The sequence below is a fragment of the Hyla sarda genome, chromosome 4 (genome assembly GCF_029499605.1).
Source record: "Hyla sarda isolate aHylSar1 chromosome 4, aHylSar1.hap1, whole genome shotgun sequence".
Taxonomy (NCBI): Eukaryota; Metazoa; Chordata; class Amphibia; order Anura; family Hylidae; genus Hyla; species Hyla sarda.
Genome location: NC_079192.1, coordinates 317,569,412 through 317,588,049, shown reverse-complemented (window position 1 = coordinate 317,588,049; position 18,638 = coordinate 317,569,412). Strand labels below are relative to the sequence as shown.

Below are 18,638 nucleotides of genomic sequence, written 5' to 3'. Positions count from 1 at the left end.
GTATGAACTTCTTGTCAGACTCAATGAGGGAAATTTTACATTGAAATTTTAAATCATTACAGCAAAAACGAAATATTTAAAGGGGTACTCCGGTGAAAAACTTTAATTTTTTAAATCAACTGGTGCCAGAAGGTTAAACAGATTTGTAAATTACTTCTATTAAAAAATCTTAATCCTTCTTGTACTTATTAGCTGCTGAATACTACAGCAGAAATTCTTTTCTTTTTGAAATGCAGAACTGTCTGCTGACATCACGAGCACAGTGCTCTCTGCTGAATTCTCTGTCCATTTTATAAACTGTCCAGAACAGCATATGTTTGCTATAGGGATTTCCTTTTACTCTGGACAGTTCCTAAAATGCACAGAGATGTCAGCAGAGAGCACTGTGCTCATAATGTCAACAGACAACTCTGTGTTTCAAACGGAAAAGAATTTCCACTGTGGTATTCAGCAGCTAATAAGTACAGGAAGGATTAAGATTTTTTTAATAGAAGTCATTTACAAATCTGTTTAACTTTCTGGCACCAGTTGATTAAAAAAAAAAGTTTTTCACCAGATTACCCCTTTAAGGCCAGATGTAGCAGTCACAATGCTACAAGTGGGGGTGGGGGTTGTCAGGGGTCCGGTCGCTTGGAGATTCTGTGTTTGTGACATCACACAACGTCCCATCCAGTCATGTCAATGGGAAGGAGCTTGAGGGATAGTACAGTGACGACCAACCACCCCCACCCGCACCCCCCAGCTGCAATCAGGCATCTTATCCCCTATCCATATAGGGTAATATAGTCTTCAATAGCTATTCTATGTACAACATGCAGTAGAGAAACTGCTCAGCTGATAAGTTGTGGTGCGGCCACAACCCTGTAGTAAAGCCAATCAATCCCTCTCCGGGGAGAATTTACCTCTCAAATGGATACACTGCAGCAACCTAGTCCCACCAAAAAATCCCCACATGGGCAAAAAGGCAAAGAGGGTCCAATAATATTGCTTGATCCAGAAAAAAAGGTTATGGTAGTGTCTCAAGGAGCGCAATAAGTATATTGTACTCCAAGCTGTTGATAGACTTAAAGGGGTACTCCAGTGGAAAACTTTTTTTTTTAAATTAAATTAACTGGTGCAAGAAAGTTAAACAGATTTGTAAATGACTTCTATTAAAAAATCTTAATCCTTCCAGTACTTATTAGCTGCTGAATACTACAGAGGGAATTAGTTTATTTTTGGAACACAGTGCTCTCTGCTGACATCACGAGCACAGTGCTCTCTACTGACATCTCTGTCCATTTTAGGAACTGTACAGAGTAGGAGAAAATTCTCATAACAACAGAGACAGAGATGTCAGCAGAGAGCACTGTGCTTGTGATGTCAGCAGAGAGCTCTGTGTTCCAAAAAGAAAAGCATTTTCTCTGTAGTATTCAGCAGCTAATAAGTACTGGAAGGATTAAGATTTCTTTTAATAGAAGTAATTTACAAATCTGTTTAATTTTCTGGCACCAGTTGATTTAAAAAAAAAATAAAGTTTTCCACCGGAGTACCACTTTAGTAAAGCAATTATGTTTGGATGCCTATGCTTGGAGTAAAAAATACTTATTGTGCTCCTTGAGACACTACCATGACCCTTTTTTTTTCTGGATCAAGCATCATTTGGATAGGCGATAAGAAGATTAGGAGTAGAGTTTCCATTTAAGTTCCTTCAATTAACCCCTTAAGGACGCAGGATGTAAATGTACGTCCTGGTGCGGTGGTACTTAACGCACCAGGACGTACATTTACGTCCTAAGCATAACCGCGGGCATCGGAGTGATGCCCGTGTCATGCGCGGCTGATCCCGGCTGCTGATCGCAGCCAGGGACCCGCCGGCAATGGCCGACGCCCGCGATCTCGCGGGCGTCCGCCATTAACCCCTCAGGTGCCGGGATCAATACAGATCCCGGCATCTGCAGCAGTGCACGATTTGAATGAATGATCGGATCGCCCGCAGCGCTGCTGCGGGGATCCGATCATTCATAACGCCGCACGGAGGTCCCCTCTCCTTCCTCCGTGCGGCTCCTGGCGTCTCCTGCTCTGGTCTTTGATCGAGCAGACCAGAGCAGGAGATGACCGATAATACTGATCTGTTCTATGTCCTATACATAGAACAGATCAGTATTAGCAATCATGGTATTGCTATGAATAGTCCCCTATGGGGACTATTCAAGTGTAAAAAAAAATAAAAAAAAATGTAAAAGTAAAAGTAAAAAAAAAGTGAATAATCCCCTCCCCCAATAAAAAAGTAAAACGTCCGTTTTTTCCAATTTTACCCCCAAAAAGCGTAAAATTTTTTTTTTATAGACATATTTGGTATCGCCGCGTGCGTAAATGTCCGAACTATTAAAATAAAATGTTAATGATCCCATACGGTTAACGGCGTGAACGAAAAAAAAAAATCCAAAATTCCTACTTTTTAAATACATTTTATTTAAAAAAAAATTATAAAAAATGTATTAAAAGTTTTTTATATGCAAATGTGGTATCAAAAAAAAGTAAAGATCATGGCGCAAAAAATGAGCCCCCATACCGCCGCTTATACGGAAAAATAAAAAAGTTATAGGTCATCAAAATAAAGGGATTATAAAGGTACTAATTTGGTTAAAAAGTTTGTGATTTTTTTTAAGCGCAACAATAATATAAAAGTATGTAATAATGGGTATCATTTTAATCGTATTGACCCTCAGAATAAAGAACACATGTCATTTTTACCATAAATTGTACGGCGTGAAAATGAAACCTTCCAAAATTAGCAAAATTGCGTTTTTCGTTTTAATTTCCCCACAAAAATAGTGTTTTTTGGTTGCGCCATACATTTTATGATATAATGAGTGATGTCATTACAAAGGACAACTGGTCGCGCAAAAAACAAGCCCTCATACTAGTCTGTGGATGAAAATATAAAAGAGTTATGATTTTTAGAAGGCAAGGAGGAAAAAATGAAAACGTAAAAATTAAATTGTCTGAGTCCTTAAGGCCAAAATGGGCTGAGTCCTTAAGGGGTTAATCTTTGAGGCTTGCAATTTGTTTAGCAATCCCTTTACAGGACTGAGGTGTGAACTTGACACCATATTTATAGAAGATCACAAAAATCTTCTTGTATTCCAGAAGAACTTGTTGCAAAATATAACTTGCACAAAGCACAAGTATTTTGTTTAAACTATAAAACAATAAATATAGCATGTAATACATGGTACCAAGATAAGAGACGTATCACATATCCAACTGATAAGAACAGACACTACACTTACTCTTCATCAAAAGCCAAGAAGGTTTTTTACATGGCCCTAACTTAGAACCATATATTAAAGCGGTACTCCATCGGAAAAAAATTTTTTTTATCAACTGGTGCCAGAAAGTTAAACAGATTTGTAAATGACTTCTATTAAAAATCTGAAATTTTTTACTTTTTGGGACACAGAGCTCTCTGCTGACATCATGAGCACAGTGCTCTCTGCATACATCTCTGTCCATGTTAAGAACTGTCCAGAGTAGGAGACAATCCACATAGCAAACATATGCTGCTCTGGACAGTTCCCAAAATGGACAGAGATGTCAGCAGAGAGCACTATGGTCATGATGTCAGCAGAGAGCTCTGTTTAATCTGTTTAACTTTCTGGCACCAGTTGATTAAAAAAAAAAAAAAAGTTTTCCACTGGAGTACCCCTTTAAAGGCTCTGTTTTATTGTTTTATAGCATGGATATATACATTTGTGCCTTCTGTATTAAGAACCTGTTTTTACATCAAGTTCTTATGTGATCTTGGAACATAGCGAATTGCACACTGGGTTTTTTCATTCCTCATTGTCAATTTTATACCTAATGAAATAGAAAAGTCCTACTTATTTGCGACCTGGAAATGTATATACCTTACTGTAATTAATGTACAGTGATTTGTGCTTTGATGTTCTACTTAAATTGTAATAGTGGCATAAAAAGTCTGGCTGAGCTTTCTTTCAGATCTGCATGCATATTTAAGGCCGCTAAAATCATTGTTCTCATATCTCATATCTGCACAGTATATGAAAAAGTCAGAGCATTATTAAGGGAGGGTGAAATTACAATAGGCTGAATTGATTTTTATACAAAAAAGTGACGGATCTAATTACTCTAATTTTAATGTGTCACACAGTTAAATAATGATAGTTATTTTAGCTACAAAGGAAAAAGAATATATTACATAATAGAAGACGTGTAATATGGCCGTCATTGTTCTTTTTCAAAGAATTTCAGAGAATTAGGCTCTTTTTTTTGTCTTTTTAATGGTAAATATATATGGCAATTTTTGAAAACAGATTTAATATTTTAACAGAAAATCAGTTTACCGATGTGGTCTTTTTTGGTTTATGTCACCGGCTTTTCTTCTTATGTTAATGTGCTAGTTGAGTCATTCCAACATTTACCATAATCATTGCTCACATAAGGATCTCTCCAAGAATGACAAATAGTTTATTGTATCGGATAGTCTGCACTATGTAGAAATTGGTCATGGAGACTTCAGCAAAAGGCAAGCGTGTAGTTACATGTAAATTCCCATAAACACAAAATGGAACGGAATGCTAAGCTCTATAGTTACTATAGAGCCCAACCATGTGGCTAGCATCAGACTCCTGTGTGGTGGTGGCACTTTTCTGTCCGGGGTTCTGTCTTTGGATACTAGGTGGTGGCACCTCCACAATCCGTCACTTTGTTTAATACTGGTGTCAAATTGTTTATTAGCTATTAGCTGTCAGACGAGGTGCTGGGGCTGCTGTGGGCCTGGGGGGTCTTGACACTGGTTAACTGGTATACACTGTAGGGAAGCTGCATCCTCGCATTGACTGGAGGAGCAGAGAGAAGCAGCCAAAATGCATGTGTTTTGCCACAACTGGGAGTGTTTGGTTGGCCATGATGTGCTGTTGAAGGGAGTTTTAGACTGTGCAAAATAAGTGAACATGAGATTGTTAGATTGCTAGAGAGAAAGTATATGAGGCCTGGAGTAGCTTTCTTGTGCTGAGGTAATGGAGGCTGGAGTTGGGTGTTCACTGAGAGTTGACAGAGGAGTGGTGAAAGTAATTTAAAGCTGCAAGGCCAAGCCAAGGGAAAACAGCTGGCAAGCCTGTAACCAGATTGATGTGGAGTAAAATGAGGACGAAAGAAAAACTGTGTGTCATAGAGAATGGGCTCAAGTTTTGAGGTGACTATTCTTCTGTAGTGATGTTGCAAAAATCAAATTTTCTATTCGCGAACGGCGAACGCGGATTTCCGAAAATGTTCGCGAATGTGCGAACCGGGCAGGTACACCAGTCAGGGTAAAACATCAACAAACAAAAGTGGTGGGGAAATAAAGAAAGCAAACATTACACAACTGAACGTCATATTAGCAGTTTCAGCGACAAGGAAAACTATGGATTCAAATACAAATTAAGAAAAAAGAAAAATGTTGCAAACAAGCAGAAAAGAATCATAAAAATGGGGCCAATTCTAAACGATCGTTAAGTCCCAAAATACCTGCCGCTTCGAGTCGGACAATCCAGTAAGCCTCTCTGCGTAAGAGGGCGGCGTGTTTATCGCCGCCCCCAGGTGGGGTTTTGACTCGTTCAATGCCGTCCTGTATGTAATAAGGGGGGCATTCTTGGCGACATCTTTTAAGTTGGAATCGGATTCCAGGATATACCAGTGTTTCCGGATCGTGCTGGCTACAAGGTCGTTCATGTTGGTGTTCGTGACAGAGAAAATAAATCTTTTAGGTTTAGTGTTCAGTTTAGATTTAGGGCACAGCAGATTGGACCTCGGGATGGAGAGGGCTCTGTTGATGGCCTCATCTATAATTTTGACAGGATAACCACGGTCAAGCAGTCTACATTTGAGATCTAAAGCCTGTTCTCTAAAGCTATCATCCTCACTATTCAACTTTCTTAGTCTCAAGAACTGTGAAAAGGGGATGCTCCTCTTGGGTGGGTGCAAGCTCTTGAAAATGGAGGAGGGAATTGCGTGCAATGCTCTTCCTATAACCCTGTGGCAGTAGCTTCTCATTTTGAACTGAGGGTTTTACATCCAAGAAGGTGAGTTCTTGGTCACCATAAACAGAGGTAAATAGCATATTCTCTTTGTTGGTGGAGTTGAGGTAGGTGACAAAGGAAGTGAAGGTGTCCTCTGATCCCTCCCAAATAATAAAAATGTCGTCGACATATGTCAAAAATAATTTGATGTTAGAAACATAAGGTTTACTAGGGGAGAAGACATATCGGCGGTCAAACGCAGCTAAAAAAAAAGGTTGGCATACGTACAGGAGACCGGGGTGCCCATCGCAGTCCCGGTCTCCTGTCTGTACCAAGTGTCACCCTCCTTAAACTCATTGTGAGACAAAATGAAGAGGAGGAAGTCTGTGACAAAGTCGATAAAGTCAGTGGTCTTGTCGTTCTCTGCTAGAATCTCATGGATAGCCTGTACACTCTCATCATGGGGGATGCGGGTGTACAGGCTCTCTACATCAATGGATGTAAGGTGGTGTGTGCTGTTCCAAGGGAAACTGTCCAAGTGTGTTAGTAAGTCGCCTGTATCTTTTACATAAGAAGGCATGGATGGTAAGAGTGGTTTAAGTAGCCACTCTAGGTACTGAGAAAGGTATTCAGTCGCAGAGCCGATCCCCGCGATGATTGGGCGTCCAGGGGGTCGGCTCTGCAACTTATGCACGTTGGGCAAAAAGTACCATCTGGCATGGCGTGGGCTACGGGGACTTTATCGACTTTGTCACAGACTCCCTCCTCTTCATTTTGTCTCACAATGAGTTTAAGGAGGGTGACATTTGGTACAGACAGGAGACCGGGACTGCAATGGGCACCCCGGTCTCCTGTACGTACACCAACCTTTTTTTTTTTTAGCTGCGCTTGAACGCCGATATGTCTTCTCCCCTAGTAACCCTTATGTTTCTAATATCAAATTATTTTTGAGATATATCAATGACATTTTCATTATTTGGGAGGGATCAGAGGACACTTCCTTTGTCACCTACCTCAACACCACCAACAAAGAGAATATGCTATTTACCTCTGTTTATGGTGACCAAGAACTCACCTTCTTTGATGTTAAACTCACAGTTCAAAATGAGAAGCTACTGACACAGGGTTATAGGAAGAGCATTGTACGCAATTCCCTCCTCCATTTCAAGAGCTCGCACCCACATCATATCAAGAGGAGCATCCCCTATTCACAGTTCTTGAGACTAAGAAAGGTGAATAGTGAGGATGACAGCTTTAGAGAACAGGCTTTAGATCTCAAATGTAGTCTACTGTCACGCTGCATGCAGCTGCATGCTGCTGCATGCAGAGGCACGCCGTGAGCGCTCCGAGGAGGCAGTGGGACCCGGAGCGCTCACGGCGTGCCTCTGCATGCAGCGCACCGGTCAGCACCGGTCAGCACCGGTCGGATCGCGCCCCATGTTTCTCACCTGCCCCGCCCTCCTGCTAAGTCCCAGCGCATGCGGCCCCGCTCTCTAGTTCACGCGTGCGCCGGGTCTCTCAGATTTAAAGGGCCAGTGCACCATTGATTGGTGCCTGGCCCAATTAGTTCCAAGCACTCCCTACATTTAAAAGTCCACTTCCCCTTCCTGTCCCTGCCGGATCTTGTTGCCTTGTGCCAGTGAAAGCTTTCCCGTGTGTTCATTGCCTGTGTATCCAGACCCTTGCCGTTGCCCTTGACTACGAACCGTTGCCGCCTGTCCTGACCTTCTGCTACGTCTGACCTTGCCTTTGCCTAATCCTTGTGTACCGCGCCTGACTCAGCAGTCAGTGAGGTTGAGTCTCTATCGGGTGGAGGACCTGGGGTTACCTGCCGCAGCAAGTCCATCCCGCTTTGCGGCGGGCTCTGGTGAAAACCAGTAACCTCTTAGATTCCGTTCCCCTGGTACAGCCCACGCCATCACCTCACTGACACAGAGGATCCACCACCTGTGTCCTCCCTGCATACCAGTCCGGATCCTGACAGTAGATACGGCAGTGGATCCCGCTGAGGTCCCACTGCCCAGTGTCGCTGACCTAACCTCCGTGGTTGCCCAGCAATCTCAGCAGATCGCGCTACAAGGACAACAGCTGACTCAGTTGACTGCTATGATACAACAGCTTCTGCATCAACATCAGCAAACATCTCCTCTGCCAGCTCCTGCATCACCTCCGCAGCGAGTGGCCGCTTCCAGACTCCGCTTGTCCCTACCTGACAAGTTTGATGGGGACTCTAAATTGTGCCGTGGGTTCCTGTCCCAGTGTTCCCTGCACCTGGAGATGATGTCAGACCAATTCCCTACAGAACGGTCTAAGGTGGCATTTGTGGTCAGCCTGCTATCTGGAAATGCCTTGTCCTGGGCCACACCGCTTTGGGACCGCAACGATCCTGCCACTGCTACTATCCAGTCCTTCTCAGAAGTACGCAGTGTCTTCGAGGAGCCAGCCCGGGCTTCTTCAGCCGAGACAGCCCTATTGAACCTTGTCCAAGGGAGTTCTTTTGTGTATGTACGCCATCCAGTTCCGCACCCTCGCCTCTGAGCTATCCTGGAATAATGAGGCCCTCTGCCCGACCTTCAAGAAAGGCTTATCCAGTCACATCAAAGATGTGCTGGCCGCACAAGAAATTCCTGCTACCCTGTCGAACATGCCGAACTCATCCATTTGGCCACCCGCATTGACATGAGTTTCACCGAAAGACGCCAGAAGCTTCGTCAGGAAAAGGATCTTGTTCACACCAGGCGGTTTCCTCCCCTGGCACCTCTCTTCCAGTGTCCTTTGCAATCTGTTCCTGTGCCTCCCGCCGAGTAGGCCATGCAAGTTGATCGGTCTCGCCTGACCCTACAAGAGAGGACTCGCCATAGGAATGAAAACCTGTGCCTATACTGTGCAAGCACCGAACATTTCCTAAAGGACTGTCCTATTCGTCCTCCACGTCAGGGAAACGCACGCACCTAGTTAACATAGGAGAGGCATTGCTAGGTGTGAATTCTTCCTCTCCAAGACTGACTATACCTGTGCGGATTGCTACGTTCGCTAATACTTCCTTCTCCGCTGTGGCCTTCTTGGACTATGGTTCAGCAGGAAGTTTCATTGAAGCCTCCCTCATCAACAAGTTCAATATTCCAGTTACCCGTCTTGTCAAACCTCTCTTCATTTCATCCGTCAATGGAGAAAGGCTGGTCTGCACTGTGCGTTACAGCACTCAACCTCTGCTCATGAGTGTGGGAATTCACCATCACGAATATATTGAACTTTTTGTGCTGCCCAACTGTACTTCAGAGATTCTTCTTGGCTTGCCTTTGCTCCAACGTCACTCGCCTAGTCTCGACTGGGCCACTGGGGACATTAAAAGTTGGGGATCTTCTTGCCACAAGCGTTGTCTTCACTCAGTTCCTTCTTGCCAAGTCTCCATTACAACTCCACTGCCAGGTCTTCCTAAGGCCTATCAGGACTATGCTGATGTCTTCTGTAAAAAGCAAGCAGAGATCTTACCTCCACACAGACCTTATGACTGTCCTATCGATTTGCTCCCTGGTACAACACCACCCCGTGGTAGGATCTACTTACTTTCTGCCCCGGAAACAAAAGCCATGACGGAGTACATCCAGGAAAACCTCAAAAAGAGGTTTTATCCGAAAATCTTCTTCTCCAGCTGGAGCCGGATTCTTCTTCGCGGCTGAGAAGGACGGGTCGCTACGCCCTTGTATCGACTACCGCGGCCTTAATAAAATCACTGTGAAAAATCGCTACCCTCTTCCACTCATCTCTGAACTATTCGATCGATTGCGTGGAGCTAAGGTCTTCACCAAACTTGACCTAAGAGGCGTCTATAATCTCATCCGCATTCGTGAGGGCGACGAGTGGAAAACCGCCTTCAATACCAGAGATGGACACTTTGAATATCTAGTCATGCCATTTGGTCTGTGCAATGCCCCAGCAGTCTTCCAGGACTTTGTCAACGAGATCTTCCGGGACTTGCTGTATGCCTGTGTGGTGGTCTACCTAGATGATATTCTTATTTTTTCTTCCAACCTGGAAGAACATCGCCTCCATGTCTGTCAAGTGCTTCAGCACCTGCGCAAGAATCCAAAATGGAGAAATTCCTTTTCGAACGCAGCAGTCTTCCCTTCTTGGGATACATAGTCTTAGCTCAAGGTCTTCAAATGGAACTCGATAAACTGTCTGCAAAAATAGATTGGCCACGTCCCACTGGTTTGCGATCCATCCAACGTTTCCTCGGATTTGCAAACTATTATGGTCAGTTCATTCCCCACTTCTCCACCATTGTTGCACCTATTGTGGCCTTGACCAAGAAAAATGCCAATCCGAAATCCTGGCCACCGCAGGCAGAGGAAGCCTTTAAACACCTCAAAGCCGCCTTCTCTTCTGCTCCAGTCCTGTCCAAGCCAGATCCTTCTTCAAAAAACCACTAAAGGAAAAAAAATCGTCCTTCTTCAAAAAACCACTAAAGGAAAAAATATCTCTTGCAGATTTTTCTCCAAGACCTTCTCTCCCCCTGAAAAGAACTATTCCATTGGAGACCGTGAATTATTGGCCATTAAGTTGGCACTTGAGGAATGGAGACATCTTCTAGAAGGATCCTTGCATCCCATCACCATCTATACTGATCATAAAAATTTGTCTTATCTTCAGTCCGCCCAGCGGTTAAATCCTCGCCAGTCTAGATGGTCATTGTTCTTTGCCTGCTTCAATTTTCAAATAAATTTTCGTCCTGCGGACAAGAATGTCAGGGCTGATGCTCTATCACGTGCCACCGATGCCTCGGAATCTGAAATTCTTCCTCAACACATCATACCTCCGGAGTGTCTGGTCTTTTCCGCCCCAGCTTCTTTGGTGCCAATTCCTCTCAGAAAGACTTATGTTCCTCCACGTCTTTGCCTCCAGACTCTCAAATGGGGTTATTCCTCCCACCTGGCAAGTCATGCGTGAATCAAAAAATCCATACAGCTAATCTCCAGACACTATTGGTGGTCTTCCTTGGAGAAAGATGTGACCGATTTTGTACGGGCCTGTACTGTGTGTGCACGAGACAAGACTCCACGCCAGAAGCTGGCTGGTCTTCTCCTTCCTCTACCTGTGCCTGAACAGCCATGGTCTCATATAGGTATGGACTTTATCACTGACCTTCCCATATCTCATGACAACACTGTCATTTGGGTGGTTGTGGATCGTTTTTCCAAAATGGCTCACTTTGTCCCGCTTCCTTCTGCGCCTCAGTTGGCTAAGCAATTTTTTCTCCATATTTTTCGTCTCCACGGACTTCCTACGCATATTGTGTCTGATAGAGGCGTTCAATTTATTTCTACATTTTGGAGAGCACTTTGTAGTCATTTGAAGATCAAATTACATTTTTCTTCCTCCTATCATCCATAATCCAATGGACAAGTGGAAAGAGTAAACCAGATCCTTGGTGACTACCTTCGTCATTTCGTCTCCTCCCGTCAAGATGATTGGGTCGACCTTCTGCCCTGGGCTGAATTCTCGTACAATTTGAAGAATTCTGAATCTTCCTCCAGATCTCCATTTTTTGTGGTGTACGGCCGTTACCCACTTCCCCCTCCCCATTCCCACTTCTTCTGGAGTTCCTGCTGTAGACGAGTTAACAAAAGACTTCTCCATCTGGAAAGAGACTCAAAAAACACTCCTACTGGCCTCATCTCGCATGAAGAGACATGCTGATAAGAAGAGAAGAATTCCTCCTGTCTTTGCTCCCGGTGACAAAGTATGGCTCTTTGCCAAGTACATCCGTTTCCGTGTCCCTACCTCGGTACCTCGGACCTTTCAAAATCAAGAACCAAATCATTTCTGTCTCTTACAAACGTCATCTTCCTTCTTCTCTTCGTATTCCCAACTCTTTTCATGTGTCTCTTCTCAAACCTCTCATACTTAACCGCTTTTCTCCCAAGGTCACTGTTCCTGCTCCTATCTCTGGCTTCTCTGATGTCTTCTCCGTTAAAGAAATCCTCGCCTCCAAAGTCGTCAGAGGTAAAAAAAAAATTTGGGTAGATTGGTAGAATTGTGGCCCTGAGGAGAGATCATGGGAACCTGAGGCCAATATTCTAGACAAAGATCTCATCCACAGATTCCTGACAACTACTTGACCGCAGTTTTCCTGTCAAAATTATAGATGAGGCTTTCAACAGAGCCCTCTCCGTCCCGAGGTCCAATCTGCTGTGCTCTAAATCTAGACTGAACACTAAACCTAAAAGATTTATTTTGTCTGTAACGAACACCAACATGAACGACCTTGTAGCCAGCACGATCCGGAAACACTGGTATATCCTGGAATCCGATTCCGACTTAAAAGATGTCGCCAAGAATGCCCCCCTTATTACATACAGGAAGAATCGGACCCTAGGCGACATACTTAAGAAAACAAATACGGCATCCAGTGACTTGCCAGGTAACGGGGAAAACTGGCTTACAAGAGGTCTCCCTACGGGAATTTTCCATGCAGGTCTTGTTCTTTTTGTGCCCAAAACATAGCCACCAGAAATATACAATTAGGAGGACATAGTCACTTGGTTGTTGACCTCATCACTTGTCGTACTTCATATTTGGTCTACGTTATTTTATGCCCATGCGGCTTCTTTTACGTTGGCAAGACAATCCGGCCCCTTTTTGTCCGTTTCCGAGACCATGTTCGCTCCATTACGACTGGTGTGGGGGCCCCTCGTCTCATACAGCACGTAAGAGAAGTCCATGCTAACGATCCAAAAGTCCTTAAATTTGCCGGCATTGAATGAGTCAAAATCCCGCCTGGGGGCGGCGATAAACACGCCGCCCTCTTACGCAGAGAGGCTTACTGGATTGTCCGACTCGAAGCAGGAGGTATTTTGGGACTTGACGATCATTTAGAATTGGCCCCATTTTTATGATTTTTTCTGCTTGTTTGCAACATTTTTCTTCTTTCTTAATTTGTATTTGAATCCATAGTTTTCCTTGTCGCTGGCACTGCTAATATGACATGCAGTTGTGTAATGTATGCTTTCTTTATTTCCCCACCACTTTTTTTTGTTGATGCTTTACCCTGACTGGCGTACATCCCCCACCTCCCTCCATCCACCCGGGTTTGTTACCTGGTACGCTGCTATAAAGCCTCGTTGCCTATGGTGAGTGCAGTCTTCTTCTCTCTTGATATTGTATACTTCACTCTACTTACGGACTTTGCACCTCCGAAGATTGGCATTGTTTAAGGGCTCACACATGCACTCCACCGAAGCTCTTCAACACTGACATTGTTACCTTAGTCCTGCTAGTGCCGGGCCAAACTATTCTCCGATGCGTGGTTAAAACCCACAGGGACTCTTTCTGGCCACAATAGTAATGGAAAAGTTGTTTCAAGGGGACTAACACCTGGACTGTGGCGTGCCGGAGGGGGATCCAAAATTACATAGTTGATGCAGAGTCTGTTTTTAATCCATAAAGGGCATAAATCACCTAACAGTCCTAAATTGTTTGGAATAACGTGCTTTAAAACATCAGGTATTATGTTGTATCGATCAGGTAGTGTAGGTCTCCAGGGCAACCCCCGCTCCTCCAGCTGCTGGGACAGTGGGGCTCTCGTGCTGAGGAAGTGTCCTGGCTGCAGGACTTGCTGGAGCCTGAGTAGTGCTGACAGTTGATTCTGCTGCTGCTCCATTAACCCCTCTCTGCTTGCCTGTGCTGAGACTTCAGCTCAACATCTCCGCAGCGGAGGAGAGTGTCTCCCCTGGTTACGTGGTCAGCCTGGATATCTATAAGGCTTTTGATTCCATTGAGTGCCACTATATTTGGTGCCTGATGCGTTTCCTCCGCTTCTGACCTGTTTTTTGGCCTCTGAACACTGGCCATTATTCTAGGGCCAAAGGGAATCACAGCCCCACAACCACGACGGCCCCTGCAGGGTGGCCTGTCTCTGCCTGTCATTTTTTTTCAATTAGTGGTACTATGCGTGCAAGCTACTGTGACAACAGATATGAGTGGCACTGTGCACTGGCAGAAGTTGGCAGAGTAGACACTGTAGGCCTGACACACACGCTTGCAGACAACTAACTGCTATTCAATCTATTACAGTCAAATTTTTTATTTATTTTTTGGTAAAATTTACACTACTGTTACACCAAATATGACTTGCACTAGTGTGACATAGAGCCCTGCAGGCCCAAAACTCCCAAGTGTTTTGTAAACTTACTGATTTTATTTCACAGCCAAAAAAGTTTTTAGTTTTTTTTTTCAAATTTACACTTCTGTTACACCAAATATGACTTGCACTAGTGAGACACAGAGCCCTGCAGGCCCAAAAACTCCTAAGTGTTTTTTAAACTGACTGATTTTATTTCACAGCCAAAAAATTTTTTTTTTTTTTTTTTTTATTTACACTACTCCTACACCATATATGAGTAGCACTGGTGTAACACTGTGCCCTTGCAGGCCCGGAAATGTACTTGTGTGATGGAAACTGACTGTTATTATTTCACAGTCAAAAAAGTGTTTTTGGGAAAAAAAAATGCAGACTGATGTTTGAGCCCTAAAAAGGGCTTTTTTGGGTGCTGTCCTAACAGCAGAGATCAGATGAGTCCTTCAGGACTTTTGTGAACACTGAATACTGTAGTTGCTTGAAAGAAAAAAAAAATTCTACCAGAGTACCCCTTATAACCAGTGGTTCCCAACCAGGGTGCCTCCAGCTGTTGCAAAACACATATGTGAAAGAAACTGACTGCTATATTACTGCTATATTGCAAGCTATTGTGACAGCAGATATGAGTGGTGCCACTGGGCAAGTGGGCACGATGTACTTTGTGAGCGAGCCTGCCACACACGCTGCCAGGCAGGCAAATGCTATTAGAGTACACAGGGGCAAAAAAATGCAGACTCATGTTTAAGCCCTAAAAGGGGCTTTTTTGGGTGCTGTCCTTAAAGCAGAGATCAGATGAGTCCTTCTGGACTTTTGTGGACACTGAATACTGTAGTTGCTTGAAAGAAAAAAAGTTTTCCACCGGAGTACCCCTTTTAACCAGTGGTTCCCAACCAAGGTGCCTCCAGCTGTTGCAAAACACACGTGTGAAATAAACTGACTGCTATACTACTGCTATATTGCAATCTATTGTGACAGCAGATATGAGGGGTGCTACTGGGCAAGTGGGCACAATATACCCTGTGAGCCTGCCAATCACGCTGCCAGGAAGGCAAATGCTATTGGGGTACACAGGTGGAAAACAAAACAATGCGACTGATGTTTGAGCCCTAAAAAGAGCTTTTTTGGGTGCTTTCCTTACAGCAGAGATTAGATTAGTGCTTCAGGAGTGTAGTGGACCCTGAATAAACCACCTAGCTATTGCTTTCCCTATTAATTCAGGAGCAGGTTCACTATCCCTCCTATCTCTAACCATGAAGCTTCAGAATGAAGCTAAAATGGAGTCCGTGCAGGAGGTGAGAGTGTCTGGAAGGGAGGGTCTGCTGCTGATTGGCTGTAATGTGTCTGCTGACTGTGACATAGAGGGTCAAAGTTTACTGCAATGATGACGAATAGGGGGCGGATTGAACATCGCATATGTTCGCACAGCGCGGCGAACGCGAACAAGCTATGTTCGCAGGGAACCGTTCGCCAGCGAACAATTTGCGACATCTCTATTCTTCTGTCGCATTTGCTGTAGTTCCAGTGTCAGCTACAGAAAGTTTAAAAGTTTTTAGTTTTAATCAGGTGGTGGTGGTAGTGCCAAGTAGTCTCTCTCTTTGGGAATTCAAGGGTTTGAAACATTGGCTACAAGGTCTCTTTGGAGCAACAATGACCCTCCCATATAGTTTAATAGTGTTGAAGGCATTATCCAGTGGATTAATTTAATCTGCTACTGTCCCTATACAAAAATAAAAAAAACACTTTAACTCACCGTCTGTAGCTCTCTCTGCTTCACTTAAGCTGGCCGAAGCTGTAGACGTGATGTCTCACCTTAGCCAGTAATTCACGAGCAGCACGGTCAGTTCCCAAGGAGAAAGCAGGGTCACTGACTGTGGACTAGGTGCACCGATACCGATACCCCGATAGCTAGCTGCAGAATGTAAGTTAAAGTGTTTTTATTATCTTTGTAGTCAGGCTTGGGACAGTAACAAATTAAATTATTCCATTGGATAAGCCTTTTAAAGTTCTGTTTATAGAGTTTTCATAATGTTCATGTTAGAGTGCCACCTTGTGTGTAATAACTATTAAGCTTTTGTGCCCATTACATATAATTAAACCATTATGGTACTGTACTGACTTTGTGTTTAGAAAATATAAGTTCTGATTAAGCTGTCTGTGACCGTTTTAAAAGGGGGAATTATAATAACTTAATTGTTAGGAAAGTAGGAATGTGGTGCAAGGCTGATAGAGAGCATGTGAAAAGGGAGACAAACACTAGATATTTTTTCCTGAGGAGTTACACTTGCAAAACCCAGTACATTGTTGTTACTCTTCTTTGTACACCAATGCTAAAGTATATTATGTATGAAAACTGTACAAATTGTGGAGAAATCCAGCACTTGTATTAAATTAAAACTGCCAGTCTGGGTTATAGTGTGGGTGAACAGGAGTCCATCAAGGGGACACTTGGGTGGGTTCACAGCGTGATTTTGCTATACGGTTTCATTAAAAAAAAAACGTATGCAACCGTACAGAAAACCGTGCCCATAGACTTCCCATTCAAAACCATATGCACCATAATGTATACGGTTGTCTCCGTTTTTCAAACCATATGTTTTTTTTACTTTTTTTTTTTTGGACAGAAAACCGTGGCCTACGATGGTTTTTCTGTCCGGGTGAAAAACCATATTAAACCGTATACATTTTTTTTTTTTTTTTTTACATGGGAGTCAATGGGAACCGTACAGAACCGAATGTGCAGACAGTTCCATCCGTTTTTCACCATACGGTCTTTGATTTTGCACAGTTTTTTACTTGAAATTTCAATCAAACAAGTGAAACTTTATTCATAATGGAGTGAAATGCTAAAAGCGTATAAGTTTTTTTTTTCTTAAAAAAGGGATGCAACCGGACATCATTTTTTAAACCGCATACTGTTTTTAACCGAATACAGATAAAAATTGGTACACATGTGTTGATACAGTTTAGTCAGGTTTTGAGGAATCCGTTTTTTTATCAAAAACCTGATACGGGAACATTGCAAAAACGTGGTGTGAACCCAGCCTTACTTAAATACATCCAGTAGGTCCTGAGATATGTCCCCCCAGAAGATCCTCTGCTAAATTCTGTGAATCGGGGCCGGGGATCCGCCCACTCAGTTTACATATTCATTGTCTGTCACTCCACATCCCAGTGAAGTGGAGCCATGAAGCCCCGCTCCCTATGAAGCCCTGCCGCCTGCATGCGATTCACTGAATTCAGCAGAGGAACTTCTGGGGGACATATCTCAGGACCTACTGGATGTATTTAAGTAAGTGAATGGGTTTAGTGTGGGACAATTGTGACAGAAACGCGTTGAGAGGGTTATTATGACAACATAAACCACCTTATTTGCTCTATAGTCCTTTTATTGGACATAATAAACAAGTGTGTATGAGATAAATTAGTTATTGTGACAACATAACTCACTTTATTTGCTTTATAGTCCTACTTATTGGACACAATAAGCAAGGGTGCATGAGATAACTCCCATTTTGGTACAATACGGACACATTATCATGATCCTTTGTTGGTTGCCATGGGCGACTGAAGCCTGACATAAACAGTGTCTATCTGAGTTGGTTGCTAAGGACAACATAATGATAGCAATAAGTTTTGTTAACTAATGAGTGATATGTAAGTGTCACGATGCCGGCTGGCAGGTAGTGGATCCTCTGTGCCAGAGAGGGATTGGCGTGGACCGTGCTAGTGGACCGGTTCTAAGCCACTACTGGTTTTCACCAGAGCCCGCCGCAAAGCGGGATGGTCTTGCTGCGGCGGTAGTGACCAGGTCGTATCCACTAGCAACGGCTCACCTCTCTGGCTGCTGAAGATAGGCGCGGTACAAGGGAGTAGGCAAAAGCAAGGTCGGACGTAGCAGAAGGTCGGGGCAGGCAGCAAGGATCGTAGTCAGGGGCAACGGCAGAAGGTCTGGAAACACAGGCAAGGAACACACAAGGAACGCTTTCACTGGCACTAAGGCAACAAGATCCGGCGAGGGAGTGAAGGGGAAGTGAGGTGATATAGGGAAGTGCACAGGTGTAAACACTAATGGGAACCACTGCGCCAATCAGCGGCGCAGTGGCCCTTTAAATCGCAGAGACCCGGCGCGCGCGCGCCCTAGGGAGCGGGGCCGCGCGCGCCGGGACAGAACAGACGGAGAGCGAGTCAGGTAGGGGAGCCGGGGTGCGCATCGCGAGCGGGCGCTACCCGCATCGCGGATCGCATCCCGGCTGGCAGCGGAATCGCAGCGCCCCGGGTCAGAGGACGTGACCGGAGCGCTGCCGCGGGGAGAGTGAAGCGAGCGCTCCGGGGAGGAGCGGGGACCCGGAGCGCTCGGCGTAACAGTACCCCCCCCCCTTGGGTCTCCCCCTCTTCTTAGAGCCTGAGAACCTGAGGAGCAGACTTTTGTCTAGGATGTTGTCCTCAGGTTCCCAGGATCTCTCTTCAGGACCACAACCCTCCCAGTCCACTAA

The 18,638-nt window shown here is 44.3% G+C and overlaps 1 non-coding gene across 1 annotated transcript; it reads right to left on the bottom strand.

Moving 5' to 3' along the window:
• Positions 1 to 3,101: 3,101 nt before the first annotated feature.
• LOC130267946 (U2 spliceosomal RNA) lies at positions 3,102 to 3,300 on the bottom strand. The gene has a single exon (XR_008843346.1). It is a non-coding gene; the product is annotated as a U2 spliceosomal RNA (small nuclear RNA).
• Positions 3,301 to 18,638: the final 15,338 nt, after the last annotated feature.